Source organism: Argopecten irradians, chromosome 9 (assembly GCF_041381155.1).
Source record: "Argopecten irradians isolate NY chromosome 9, Ai_NY, whole genome shotgun sequence".
NCBI classification, from domain to species: domain Eukaryota; kingdom Metazoa; phylum Mollusca; class Bivalvia; order Pectinida; family Pectinidae; genus Argopecten; species Argopecten irradians.
In genome coordinates, this window is record NC_091142.1 from 15,392,689 (window position 1) to 15,404,809 (window position 12,121).

Below are 12,121 nucleotides of genomic sequence, written 5' to 3' on the forward strand. Positions count from 1 at the left end.
GTCACATGTAAGTAAAAAACTAGGTATTTTTGCGAAGAATGGAAATGAGCACACATATGCGAAAACATCTTTGAACATGCCTTTACATCAAAATGGAACTAATATTTATACAAACAATGCAAAGTACCTGGATGATGCAGGCGTTTTTATAACGATATCTTATGGTATTGTAGGAATAGTAAAATTGTGTTATTCATTTTTCTTTAAATTCCAACAAAGCCGAGATCTCTTAACGATAGCGAAATGTAATTTTTTTGAAATGTATGAATATGAATACAGTCTGAAGGTATGTCCTATAATATACGAGATATTTTCATATTTGTATCTTAAAGATGCTCCATCGCTGACAAATAGTATTGTTTTATCAAAAACGGAAGCAGACCAGTAAGTAATCTCCTTCAGTTACAAACGTTGCTTACTTACACCATTACCACCATTAAAAAGTTTGTCCTTCTAATTGTACGTCGTAATATAAATAATAAAAATGCAAAATAAATGATTTATTATATTCCATGTTAATTAGACAAATATATACATTATTAAACACGAATTATTGTCCAAATGATGAGTAGAGTTTATGATCTGTCGGCATTGGAACTAAGTCCTAAACACTTGATTTAACATAACGATGTTTTGTTCTGTAAAAGACTCCTGTTACAGAGTTTAACTTTCACGAGAGCTTTCCATGGTTTGTAACTGACCATGACAGCTTTAATTAGGAACCTTATTAACAGATAAAGAGCTTACCTGGATCAGGTAACGCCAGTGTGGCGCGCGCGACTGATTACTAAAGATAGTCCCTTTAAATTCGTCTCCAGTCTAATTGCAATCCAAAAATAGAAAAGTCAGTGGCCGTTTTTAAAAAAATTGGCTCGTTGACTAAAATATGAAAAGGTGTTGTCATTGTGAACAATTAAAGGACAAGATAATTAATTTTCTAATGGGTTTCATTGTATTAAAGTTTGATTTACTTGTAGACAAGATGTACTGATTAAATGATATACTGGATTAGAATTGTCATACTTAGTCATGACACGTGGGTAATTAGATTTTCATTTGACTACATTCCTTACTAAAATTAATCCAATTTAATTAAATACTTGAAATCCCAAAGATCGTTTAGGTGTCTGACACTTGTCATAAAAAGCTTGGTCATGCTGTTAATACTTTCAGGTTCAGGACTAACAACGACATGAAGTTAGAAGGAAATGGTATGGCATCTTTCATTATGCATTTAAGAAAACTAACATTAAAATGATATCAAAACTAAAGTAAGGAGGAAATGCTGTGACACTTTTCATCATTTATATAACAAAAAATCAGAAATCAAATTAACACCATTGTGAAATATATGACAAGTTGAAGTTCAGAAAGCATCATGATATTCGCAATCGTGTCTAGACTGCATTCTTAAGAAGAGTATGTGTGTTATGTGAAATAATAAATGAACCATTTCCTCCGAAGGTAACATTATGGTAATTTAATATTTTGACTTTCTAAAATAAATTCTGATAATATATGTAACATACAAGTATACAATAACGTGCACTTGGATAAATTTTGACATTTCAGCAAAAACGTCTTATATGTTACGATTATACATTAAAAAATTACGCTAAATCTTATAAATGTATGAAAATAAAATCAATTCACGGGCAAACATTCTTGCAACAAACTTATTTTTTAAACTGTATAGATAAAGTACTTCGGTGTAGTGGCTTCCAAACACCGTCATTTTTAAAAATTATTTTTTACTGTACCAAGATTTTAAATAAATATCAATAAAAAGTAGTAGTGATAGAAAGTACACTGTTTTGTTTGCAAATTTGGCACGTGTTTAAACAGTCTCTTTGCACACACGTGCAGTGCCAACAAATAAAATTAAAGCATTCACCCTTATCGACAGTTTTAAAATGAACCTTATTAGTTCTCAAAGCTACTAACACTTGCTTAAATGGGATAAAATTGGCTAATCTCATTGTAACACTTGTCTGTCTACGTACAAATGGCTAGTTAATTTTCTAGACTCGAACTTTATCGTGACGGTAAACAGTATGTCCTAAACGGAGAACTGTGGTGCCATACTCGAGCGATAACTTATAAAAGCGATTAAAGAAAAAATATATCTATATTTTTTGATGATTTGTGATAATGCATTGTTTTCGTAACATACATCTGTAAAAGTCTAAAATTGAATAATAGTATTACCAGGGTCAATGTGTATGATGATACATGAATATTAACTTTTGCAGACACTTAAACGTTTTTGCAAATGCCTGAATGCTCCTTTTTGTAAACGCCTTGATGTTTTTCTGTTCTTGTTATGAACGTAATCCAGCAATCAAAATTATAAACAAGACTTTAAGCCAAATTACTTGTTTATTTTTTGTTTCGGCTTGTGAACTTTCACTATATTCACTTCATATACCAATCTTAATCAGATATTATTTCTTAATATTTAATTTTGTGATATTTTGATAGGTGCCATGGTAATATCAATATTTTAACAGATGAACAGCACACTGCTGCCCCTACAGACAGGACTTACTGTAAGAAGTGGACCTGGTTTTCCCATAACACGTTCTAAATACGACTTAATTCTGGATACTAAGTCTTATCTCCATTACTGACTCTCTACATTTAGCAGCTCAGTGGCATGTGCAGGATATGTAATTGATCAGGTCATCAGATAGGAATATTTCATGTTTCCCCATTAGTAGCCTAATCTATGGACTCTTTTTCATAATTGTCTTTGGTTTAGTGGTATATCTTGCCTTACGAGGACCCTGAGTGATTTCGGAAGAATTAACACCAATACCAGACTTGAACTTGGTTACAATGGTTTGAAAATTAATTAGCGGGAAGTACATGTCACTTTGCCGTAAACATGTCCGAATATAGTTCGACAACGATTCATTAGTTGTTCAAGTACCTTTAGAAATCTAGATTCAAACCAATGTTCTGTGAGTAGGAATGCATGACGTAGTTGTTCAAAATTAAACTGATTTTTTATTTAAATATACTTTATGCAGTTATGCTTTTTTAATATCAATCTGAGTGCCTGTTTGCTTATGATGATATAATTACTCCTTATTTGCATATGTCGACAACGTATCATATTTTGGCCTGCATGTGGATTTAATTGTGATGGAAACAGGTCGCACAACTCGGGGATTTTTGGATATGGAATTAATTCCACACTCGTAAGTTATTTTTGAAAAATTACAGAAGACACAAGTTTTAGCGAGTCTATTGAAACTTTTAAAATCAAACTCACTTATGTGGAATAAATTCCATATCCGACAACCACTCGTAGTGTTACCTCTATGTATACAGGAATGTAACACGGCATTTTGCCAAGTTATGAAACATATCTAAGATGATTTTTTAACATTATTGAAACACCTAATTGCGATAACTAATATTCTTTCATTTTATTATTTAATGTTTGATAAGGTTGATAATAAAATATGGCTGTCCTTCAATGAGGATGTTAAAAATTACGAACAACCCTTTGATAAGTTGTCGATTCCTTGACCTCTGGCCAATAGAGTTGTAATTTCCATTAGTTGAAAGACATATTAATCATTTCAACGACCTCGACACAGGTTAATAGCTTTATTTTATAATGTCTGTGTTTCTGCACCATAGTTTTTTGTATATATTTATTAAATTACATCAGCTGTGTACTAAAAAAATGTCTAGAACACTAAGCAAACAAGCTAGTTACATATTTAAGAAGCCAGAGATAATTTTGCTATTTATTCTGTTTTGGCCGTATGCCATGATAATGGATATGTGGAGTGTGTCAGACTCCGAAGCTTTGTTCTCTGACACCAGGTGACAGACAGTCCCCCTTGACACGTGGAAACACTGGAATGCACAAAGACAGCCCTGAAGCCGACTTACGACCACCATAAACTTTCATTTCGCCTAGTGGCGGATTCTTCTTTCTAACAGCTAGTTTTGGTTGTTAAATTATTTGTAATAAGTCGACAAACAATACTGTAAATCTACACAAACCATATGTTATTTGAAAGATTATTACAAAGATAACATTATACATGTACGTATTAAAAATATAAATTTACCAATAACATTAACGTAGGTAATTTTGTTATTCCAGTTGGTATATATATGATCTCACAGGAGTGTTCATTTCATATGAGATTTTATGAATCGAGTCTAATAAGTTTTTATTTTTTGCGAGCCTTGCCGAACAAAATTAAAACTTCGATACGAGTTTCATATGAAATGAACACAAATTATAGATACATGCACTTTTTATCACATATCTATCAAAAACTACATTACATGGAATTTTACGTCAAAATGTATTCTGAAAATCCAGTGGAGGTCGCCATTTTGTTCCGACGTCATCGTAATTCTGACATCACGTCTTTATTCCTGACGTCATTTTATTGTTTCTGTCTGACGTCATAATGAATTTTCATCCAATGAGAATCGCTCCAGGTTATATAACACAATGATATATGCAAAAATATTACACGGTCGAAATCACTGGATATCAGGCGGATTATGTGATAAAAGCTCGTTGTATGTGGTATAACTAATAGCACCAATTTATACTCCTGGTGTGGCGTAATATATGTGTCTTCTTTTCTGCGACCATTTTTCGTCGCCACTAATGTGCTGATAGAAAATGATTGATCGACTATTTTTTTGCAATTTCCCTTAAGTTCTTTTCAAAGTAGATTCCAATGGAAATTGCTCCTGTCCCTTTTTCAAATTTTGCTGTTTAACTCGTTTTTTATCTTCTCCATACATAAAAGTTTTGTATCATACTTCAAATTATATCGCTTCCCATCGGCCTAAGGTCTCGTGCTGTCAAAAGTTATTTCCACTTTGAGGAAGGTTCTCGAAATAATCTGATTTCTTGCACCCTTGCTGCATTAGGGCAAGATTGTCGACCGAATCACTGGGTTACAGCTATGTGATGTGTGTCCTGAGATATCAGATATCAAGAGTTTGAAGCAACGTGTATTTAACACAAAATTAACGTCGTCAATTAAATTTAATATCGTCCTAAATAACCTTGTGTTTTGACATGACGTTTTTCATGATAAAATGAATTGAATTTGGTATCATTCACAGTTGTAGAATACAAGAAACAAAAAGAGAGAAAATGTTTACGTAAAGGAAGTATATCGTTTCATTGTTTTTAACCTGTCAAAACCTATTTGCCTTTACCCAGGGAGTCGGTTTCATTGCACTCTGAGTTTGTAATTAGTTCACCTTTTTCAACTCTAGATTTAATCTGCTGTACATCTTTATTGAATTTTTTACCTTCGAAATTTTTAAAATTGCTACCACAAGCGTTTCCGAACACTAGCCGAATGCACCACCGACTCAGCGGTATGGTCGCCGATGATTGTCCCGACCCAATTCTTCATACATGGAAAATAACGCATGATTCCTGTCGAGTAGTGTCCAGACTAGGAATCAATCCCGGGTCTCTAGTATGAAAAAACAACGGCTTTACCATAAAAAGACATTTGCGCCGTCAGCTCTCAACCGAGGGACAGAAATAGTTTTAAAAACTATGTGCAAACCACAACGAACCGATCCTGTAATATGTACAATCATTTAAACGGATGTAGTGATATGAAGAGAATTTGGTATAAAAAGGGTTTTGGAGTGATCGGGTGGCGTAGTGCTTAAGAAACTCACCTTACATCTAGTAACGGACGTGAAAAGGTAAGGGGTCACCTGCCTGAACACATGGATTTCCTCCGGACACTCTGGTTTCCCCCGCTGTAAGACCCCTCGCGTGCTTACATCTGGGTCATCGAAAGTGATTTGCATCAATTGTAGAACTTGTTTCGCAATCGATGTAAAATAAATAATGTTTATTTTAGAGGTTATGGTCTTTTTGTTTGCAAATATGATTAAACAAACATGAATGCAGAAAATGCTATCTTATGATCTCGTCATATATATAGCAAGAACAGATATACCAACAGCCTTTGCCTACAACGAGACAAGGTATCTATCGAAAGTCTGTTGGTATAATTTGAAGCCAAGAACGCAATCTTGTAGATAACGTTCTTTGTACCTTTGGCGTTAAGATCAACAGATAGTGTAAATATGTGTAGGAAGTGGTTAAAGCTTTAGGATTTCGCATGTTCGATCACTTACTTATGTACAGGTAATACTGATTCCATACAATCCGCTTAACTTTCTTCTAGAGCGTTCCGACAAGTGATGGTGCACAAATGTGTTCGAAATATGTGAAATTTTGGTGTAAGAAGTCGGTCATGTAACTGTCAAAAAGAAACTTTATTGAAATTTTAAAATTGTATATATTGATACCCTATAAACGGTTAAATTCTCAACATGTTGTTAAATATTAGTAAGTGGTTAAATATCGTAACCTGCTGTGGTCATCGGATTGGTTAAAGTTTACAGGCAATAATGCCTTTCAGATATCCACAGGGATATCTCAAGGTGATGTCATAGATGTATTACTTTTAAGCTATAACTCATTAAATAAAGCGTTTGTTGGGTGTGTTGCTTGGTGTCTTCGGTAGCATGCTTGAGTGATATAGCACTACAAAAAGGGCAATAGTTACACTTTACAAGAAGACATAACACGAATATACCGCAGCCTCCCAAAACATTCGCTGTGCACTTCATACACGTAACATTCCGCATGCATTGGAGGCCGTCCTTACATGACCCTGGCTGTTAATAGGACGTAAATTTAATCAAACAAAAAAAATAGTAGTAGTTGGTAGTGGGGATTCACTAAACAATAAAGAAATAAGTCAGTGATTTGGTAGGAATGTTTGGTTTCATACCTTAACGACATGTGGTCAGCCAAGGTCAGTTACGGACAGCCTACTGTATGCGATGTGTTATAAGTGTAAATGTCTGTATACATAAGGGGAGCTGCGGTATATTTGTGATGTTACTCTTTCCAATTACAGAATTTTGCCCTTTTTATAGTACTTCCCACTGGCATATGCCGCAAAAAAACAAACGAAAAAGCATACATGTTACCCACCCGGTAATACTTTACTGACAATGGGCAAACCAATCTGCCAACTCCATTTATGCAAACACTACCACTTTTATATACTATAGTGTATCTCGTCCAGGGAAGATACCCCAGAATCGTCCTCAAAAGGCGAGCACTCATCTCGAGACAGAAAACCAGGAAAATTTGTTAGGAAGAAGAAAAAGGATGTGATCCTGAACTTGTCGTCATTTACAACCATGCTATAGGGGCAGCATGTACAAATCTGATGACCTGCCTGCCATATTGGAGGATCTGACAAGAGTGGCTATGCAGTGTGAAATTTATTAAATGAGTTCAATAATTTTATATGCCAGGAGCCTTTAGCTTAAAATTTATCTTTATTACATAACTAGTATTTATGTATTTATAGACAAAACTTATTAATTTCTTTTCTATATATAAGAGTGGCAAAATCAGGCTCTTATTTGACATTTCCGTCTACCAAAAAGAAATTTAGTGTTATTACACGTGTGTTTAACTACATGAATGACATGACTAAACGGATCAGTTATGTGATAAATTACTTTGTTAGTGACATCTATGACTATAATTATTACAACATTGTGCAGAAATCGTCATCTTACGTTATAAACTTCGGTTCTAACGTTATTAAATCACTCGACCTTTCTATCCCGGATAAATGTGTTGATCTTCATACTCGGACTTGTACTATTGGGTTCACTTCTTAGGTACTTGTATTGCAGAGTACGAAATGTAAACGTACATTTGTGAAACATCTATCATCCAAATTTGAATTTCCATGCACATAAAAAAAGTATTTGAAATACATCGCTAACTACTTCGGGATACGTATGTAAACATTGTTCGCTCTCGGGAGGAAGGAATGAATATGCAATATTACTTAACGACAAGATCCTATGCCTGGAGATCTAATAAACAGGTTTGATGTAAATATATTGTGTCTGGCAGGTGTCACGACCACAGCTGTAACCGCCGCGAGACAACCTTATCTGTATATGTAACTGTTCTTCGTTCTAATTCATTCAAATAATAACCTGGATAAAATATAAACAACATTAAATGAAAACATATGCCATATTCACAAAAATACGTATAACATTGATTAAATGTGTTGTTGCACTATTAACAGACAAAGAGTTTCTCTATCGCAAGGAGGTAAAACACGAAAATACCGAATACAAACAGATATTCAACACACACAACACATTGCACACAAGAAAGATCATCATTGCATTACCTTGGATGTTAATAGGACGATAAACCTTTTTTTATAATTCTTTTATTTTTAAATCATATTGGTATTACAATTAATCATCTGTATTTAATATATTTTAATTCAATATGTTTTTTATGCGATCACCTTTTCACACATACCTTTGTATATCTAAGCATACACGATCATATATACACACGCCCTTACATACACACCCAGACACACTCTCACACGCACACATACACACACACCTACATACATACACACATGTATACACACATACATACATAAACACACAATCAATCACACCCTTATATACATTATATATACCCAAACATACATGTACAAGGTAAATACATAAATTACATTTTAATATACAGTTTTACATACATTTATAAGAGGCCATACTCCATAGGCACACACACACATACACACAAAAACATCACACTTGTGATTTCTTAAACATACTCTTACACACAGCCTAGCAAACTCACAGTTATATTAATTCTCTTGACAAAACAATGAAAATAGGTTTTTAATTCTAGAAAATTTAGAGGAGAAGAAAGAAGAAGAAAGAAAAAAAAGTAAACGGATGAGGAAATTAGAAGTAGAGAAAATAGAGAAAAGGTGTAGAGGAAAGTGGTTAGAATGTATTTGTTTGAGATCTAGCTAGTAACATCACAGTTGTTTCGGATATTAAATTATAAAGGAACTGTCAGATAGCTTTGACAATCATATGTCAAGGTGGATAAGATATATCCACTTACTCCAGGTATTGGTAAATTTTGTTTTTAAACTGTCATTCTGTCCATTTGATATATATCTTATTGTGTTGTAATACTCTTTTATATTGTTTACCAATGCATGACCATTTAAAGATTTATTAAATCATCTGGTCCTATAAATATATTGTTTAAAAATAAGAATTATAACATTATCAACAGCAGTATTTATACCGTTGTTCGTAAGTCCAAAGATAAAAGACGGCTTATTTACTGCAAACGGAATGAAAAGTGCGTCTAAAAGATTCTCAAATTCTTGTAACATATTTTGCACCTCTTGGCACTCCCACATTAAATGTATTATTGTTTCAAGACGATAAACCTAATAACCTAAACCAAACAAATGAATTTGTGAAAGGAGGAGTGTCAATTTGGATCCTCTGGTGGCCATGACCGATAAGCATTATTTTTTGTTTACAGATACGAGGGGTTTAGGACATCATGATATGACATATTATTAAGGTCAGGTCGGAGTCCCTTGTGAGATATGGGGGTTAAACAGGAGGGGCAATTTTCTGTTTTGTCCGGTTTTGTTGGAACTTATTGATATATTCAACTAAATTATATTTTCCAAAATGTTTTGTTTTCAATATATAAATGCATTATTATTAATATAAAATTATTCAAAAATATCATTTGGTTCCAACAATCCAACAAAATGGTTCCATTTAACCCCCCCCCCCCCTAGCTCACAAGGGACTTCGACCTGATCGTAATCATATGTCATATCATGATGTCCTAATCCCCGGGTATCCGTAAACAAACAATAATGCTCATCGGTCATGGCCACCAGAGGGCCCAAATTGCTCCTTAGCATCTTCACCAGAATGTCGTTAGGCGTCAAAATTGATCACATAATCGATAATGAACTCAATGGTTACGCTGCATATATTGATGACGTCACTAAATTGTCAACCGCATGCGCTGTATTACGTCCCCAGTGTCAGACCAATATAATTTTTCCCTGCCTTGTGGGTAGGGCTGATAATTCTTTACCAAAGGATTCCAATCTCGACTTTCTACCCTGAAGCTTGTCGAAGATTAATAGAATTTTACATGGGTGGACAGGGATATCTCAACCCGAGTGAAAAATTTTGGCATTTCAACCCTAGGTATAATCAGACCCATATTTGATTCTTTTTCGCCCATGCTTATTAAAAAAATATGAAGTTCCCCTTGCTTTCATCTTTTTCATCGTGTCATGAATGATCTCATGAACGTCGTTATTCGTCAAAATTGATGACGTTATCGACGATGCACACCGTTGCTACGCCGCATGCACTGATAACTTTACGTTATTGTCTAGCGCATCTGAGCTGTCTTACACCCCCTGTGTAAGATAGAGTTATCTTTTCCCTAGCAACTACGGGATATCCCTGTGAAGTATGGGAAAATAGACTCTCTTGAATCTCCTCCTAGGGAAGATATTTCCCTATCCTACTCTCTAGGTAGAGAATGCTCCTCTTTCTGTGCCAGTAATTTATGAAAAAGATGTTAAAACTACAAATACATGTGCGAAAAAAGAGCGAAGGCGAATATTTATTTACTATCTGTATAAATTGGAGATTTCTATTTTCATTCTTTTTCAAAAACTTTGTTAAACTCGTTGCACAAGAACCTAATCATTTTGAAATATTCAGTCATCTATAACCATACATTGTATGAAATTTTGATACAGTTTTTAGGTAAATATCAACAAAATATGGCAGGTGGACTTAGCGATGAATCTGAGCTACATTAAATATCTACGTCTAAGTTTAGCACGCGCATGAATTACGAGGTCAACGGTGATATAAATTGTCCAATTTGTCTGCACAAATTAATGTTTATTTGCATATGACTTTGTACAAATTTCTGATTATCAAGCGAATACGCTCTTGCTTAGCGCTTAACAATAAATGATGGACGTTTGGTACGCCCATTGTAAGTATAATGTGACCATTGAAGTGTATTACTATATGCCATTTGTGGCTTTTTCAGTGAATAGCACTTTAAAATGCACTGGATTCCATTATCACAAGGAGACACAACGTGAAAAGATGTAAGTCCCCCGATTCATCCATGTACTCAACATACAGTCATTGTTTACAGGTGGGACCGTAATGACTTAGGATAGTATGTATATTCCAGACAACCAATCTAGTATGGCATAGCCAGTTTTAAAGAAAAATGAAGAGGAGTAAAATTATTTCTTCGTTGTCAATTTTATTAACATTATCAACATTATCCATATACACTATATTTACAATAACATACCACTCTCACACTCGCACACTCACGCATTGTAAAGCATCATCGATACAAAACAAAATCACAGATACTGCAGGTACGTCGTCACGTCAAACTGGTGACGTCAGTATAATAAATGTCGGTATTTACATGTCTTAATGACACAATGAATTGATGACGTCACTTCAAACCGTTAGATGACTACCCTAACCATACAGTGTAACAGTCACGATAATATTAGTCATTTCTGAAACGTCATTCGCGTTTTAGATGAAGTTAATCATAGATATAATTGACCTCAAAATATGACATCACTTACGAATCCTGACGTTACTTAATACGTTTGTGCTGTTATTACATCACAAGCTGAATATACGACACATTTTAAATTAATCACGTGATATTCCAAATGTAATGACGTTAATTTATGACGTTGGAGTATATTGAGTCATTGAATGTGAATGATGATTTTAAAATATGTTCAAATGCTGAATGGTCGATGGGAGAGTCACGTGATCAAGTCAGTGTCGATGGTCGTATGTGAAAAAAGTGGATTTCATATTTTACATCTTTTGCATAAATAAGTAAGGCGGTTGTTAACAAGGTTTATACGATGAGTATTTACATATGACAGGACGAGATGCAGCGATCCTTCGTGTAGATGAGACCCAATAGGACATTTGACACTCAAAAATAAAACTGTTTTCAGGAATTTGCATTTTTAAACCAAAATAATCTAGTTTATAAAAGTGATAGTGTTTGCTCCTTCTTAGCGTTCCGAGTGGTCCCTCCAACTCGTATTGGGGGTTCGCTTTTATAAAATAAAAATACAAATGTGACAGAACATTGCTTAATATATGGTATTGTAATTTA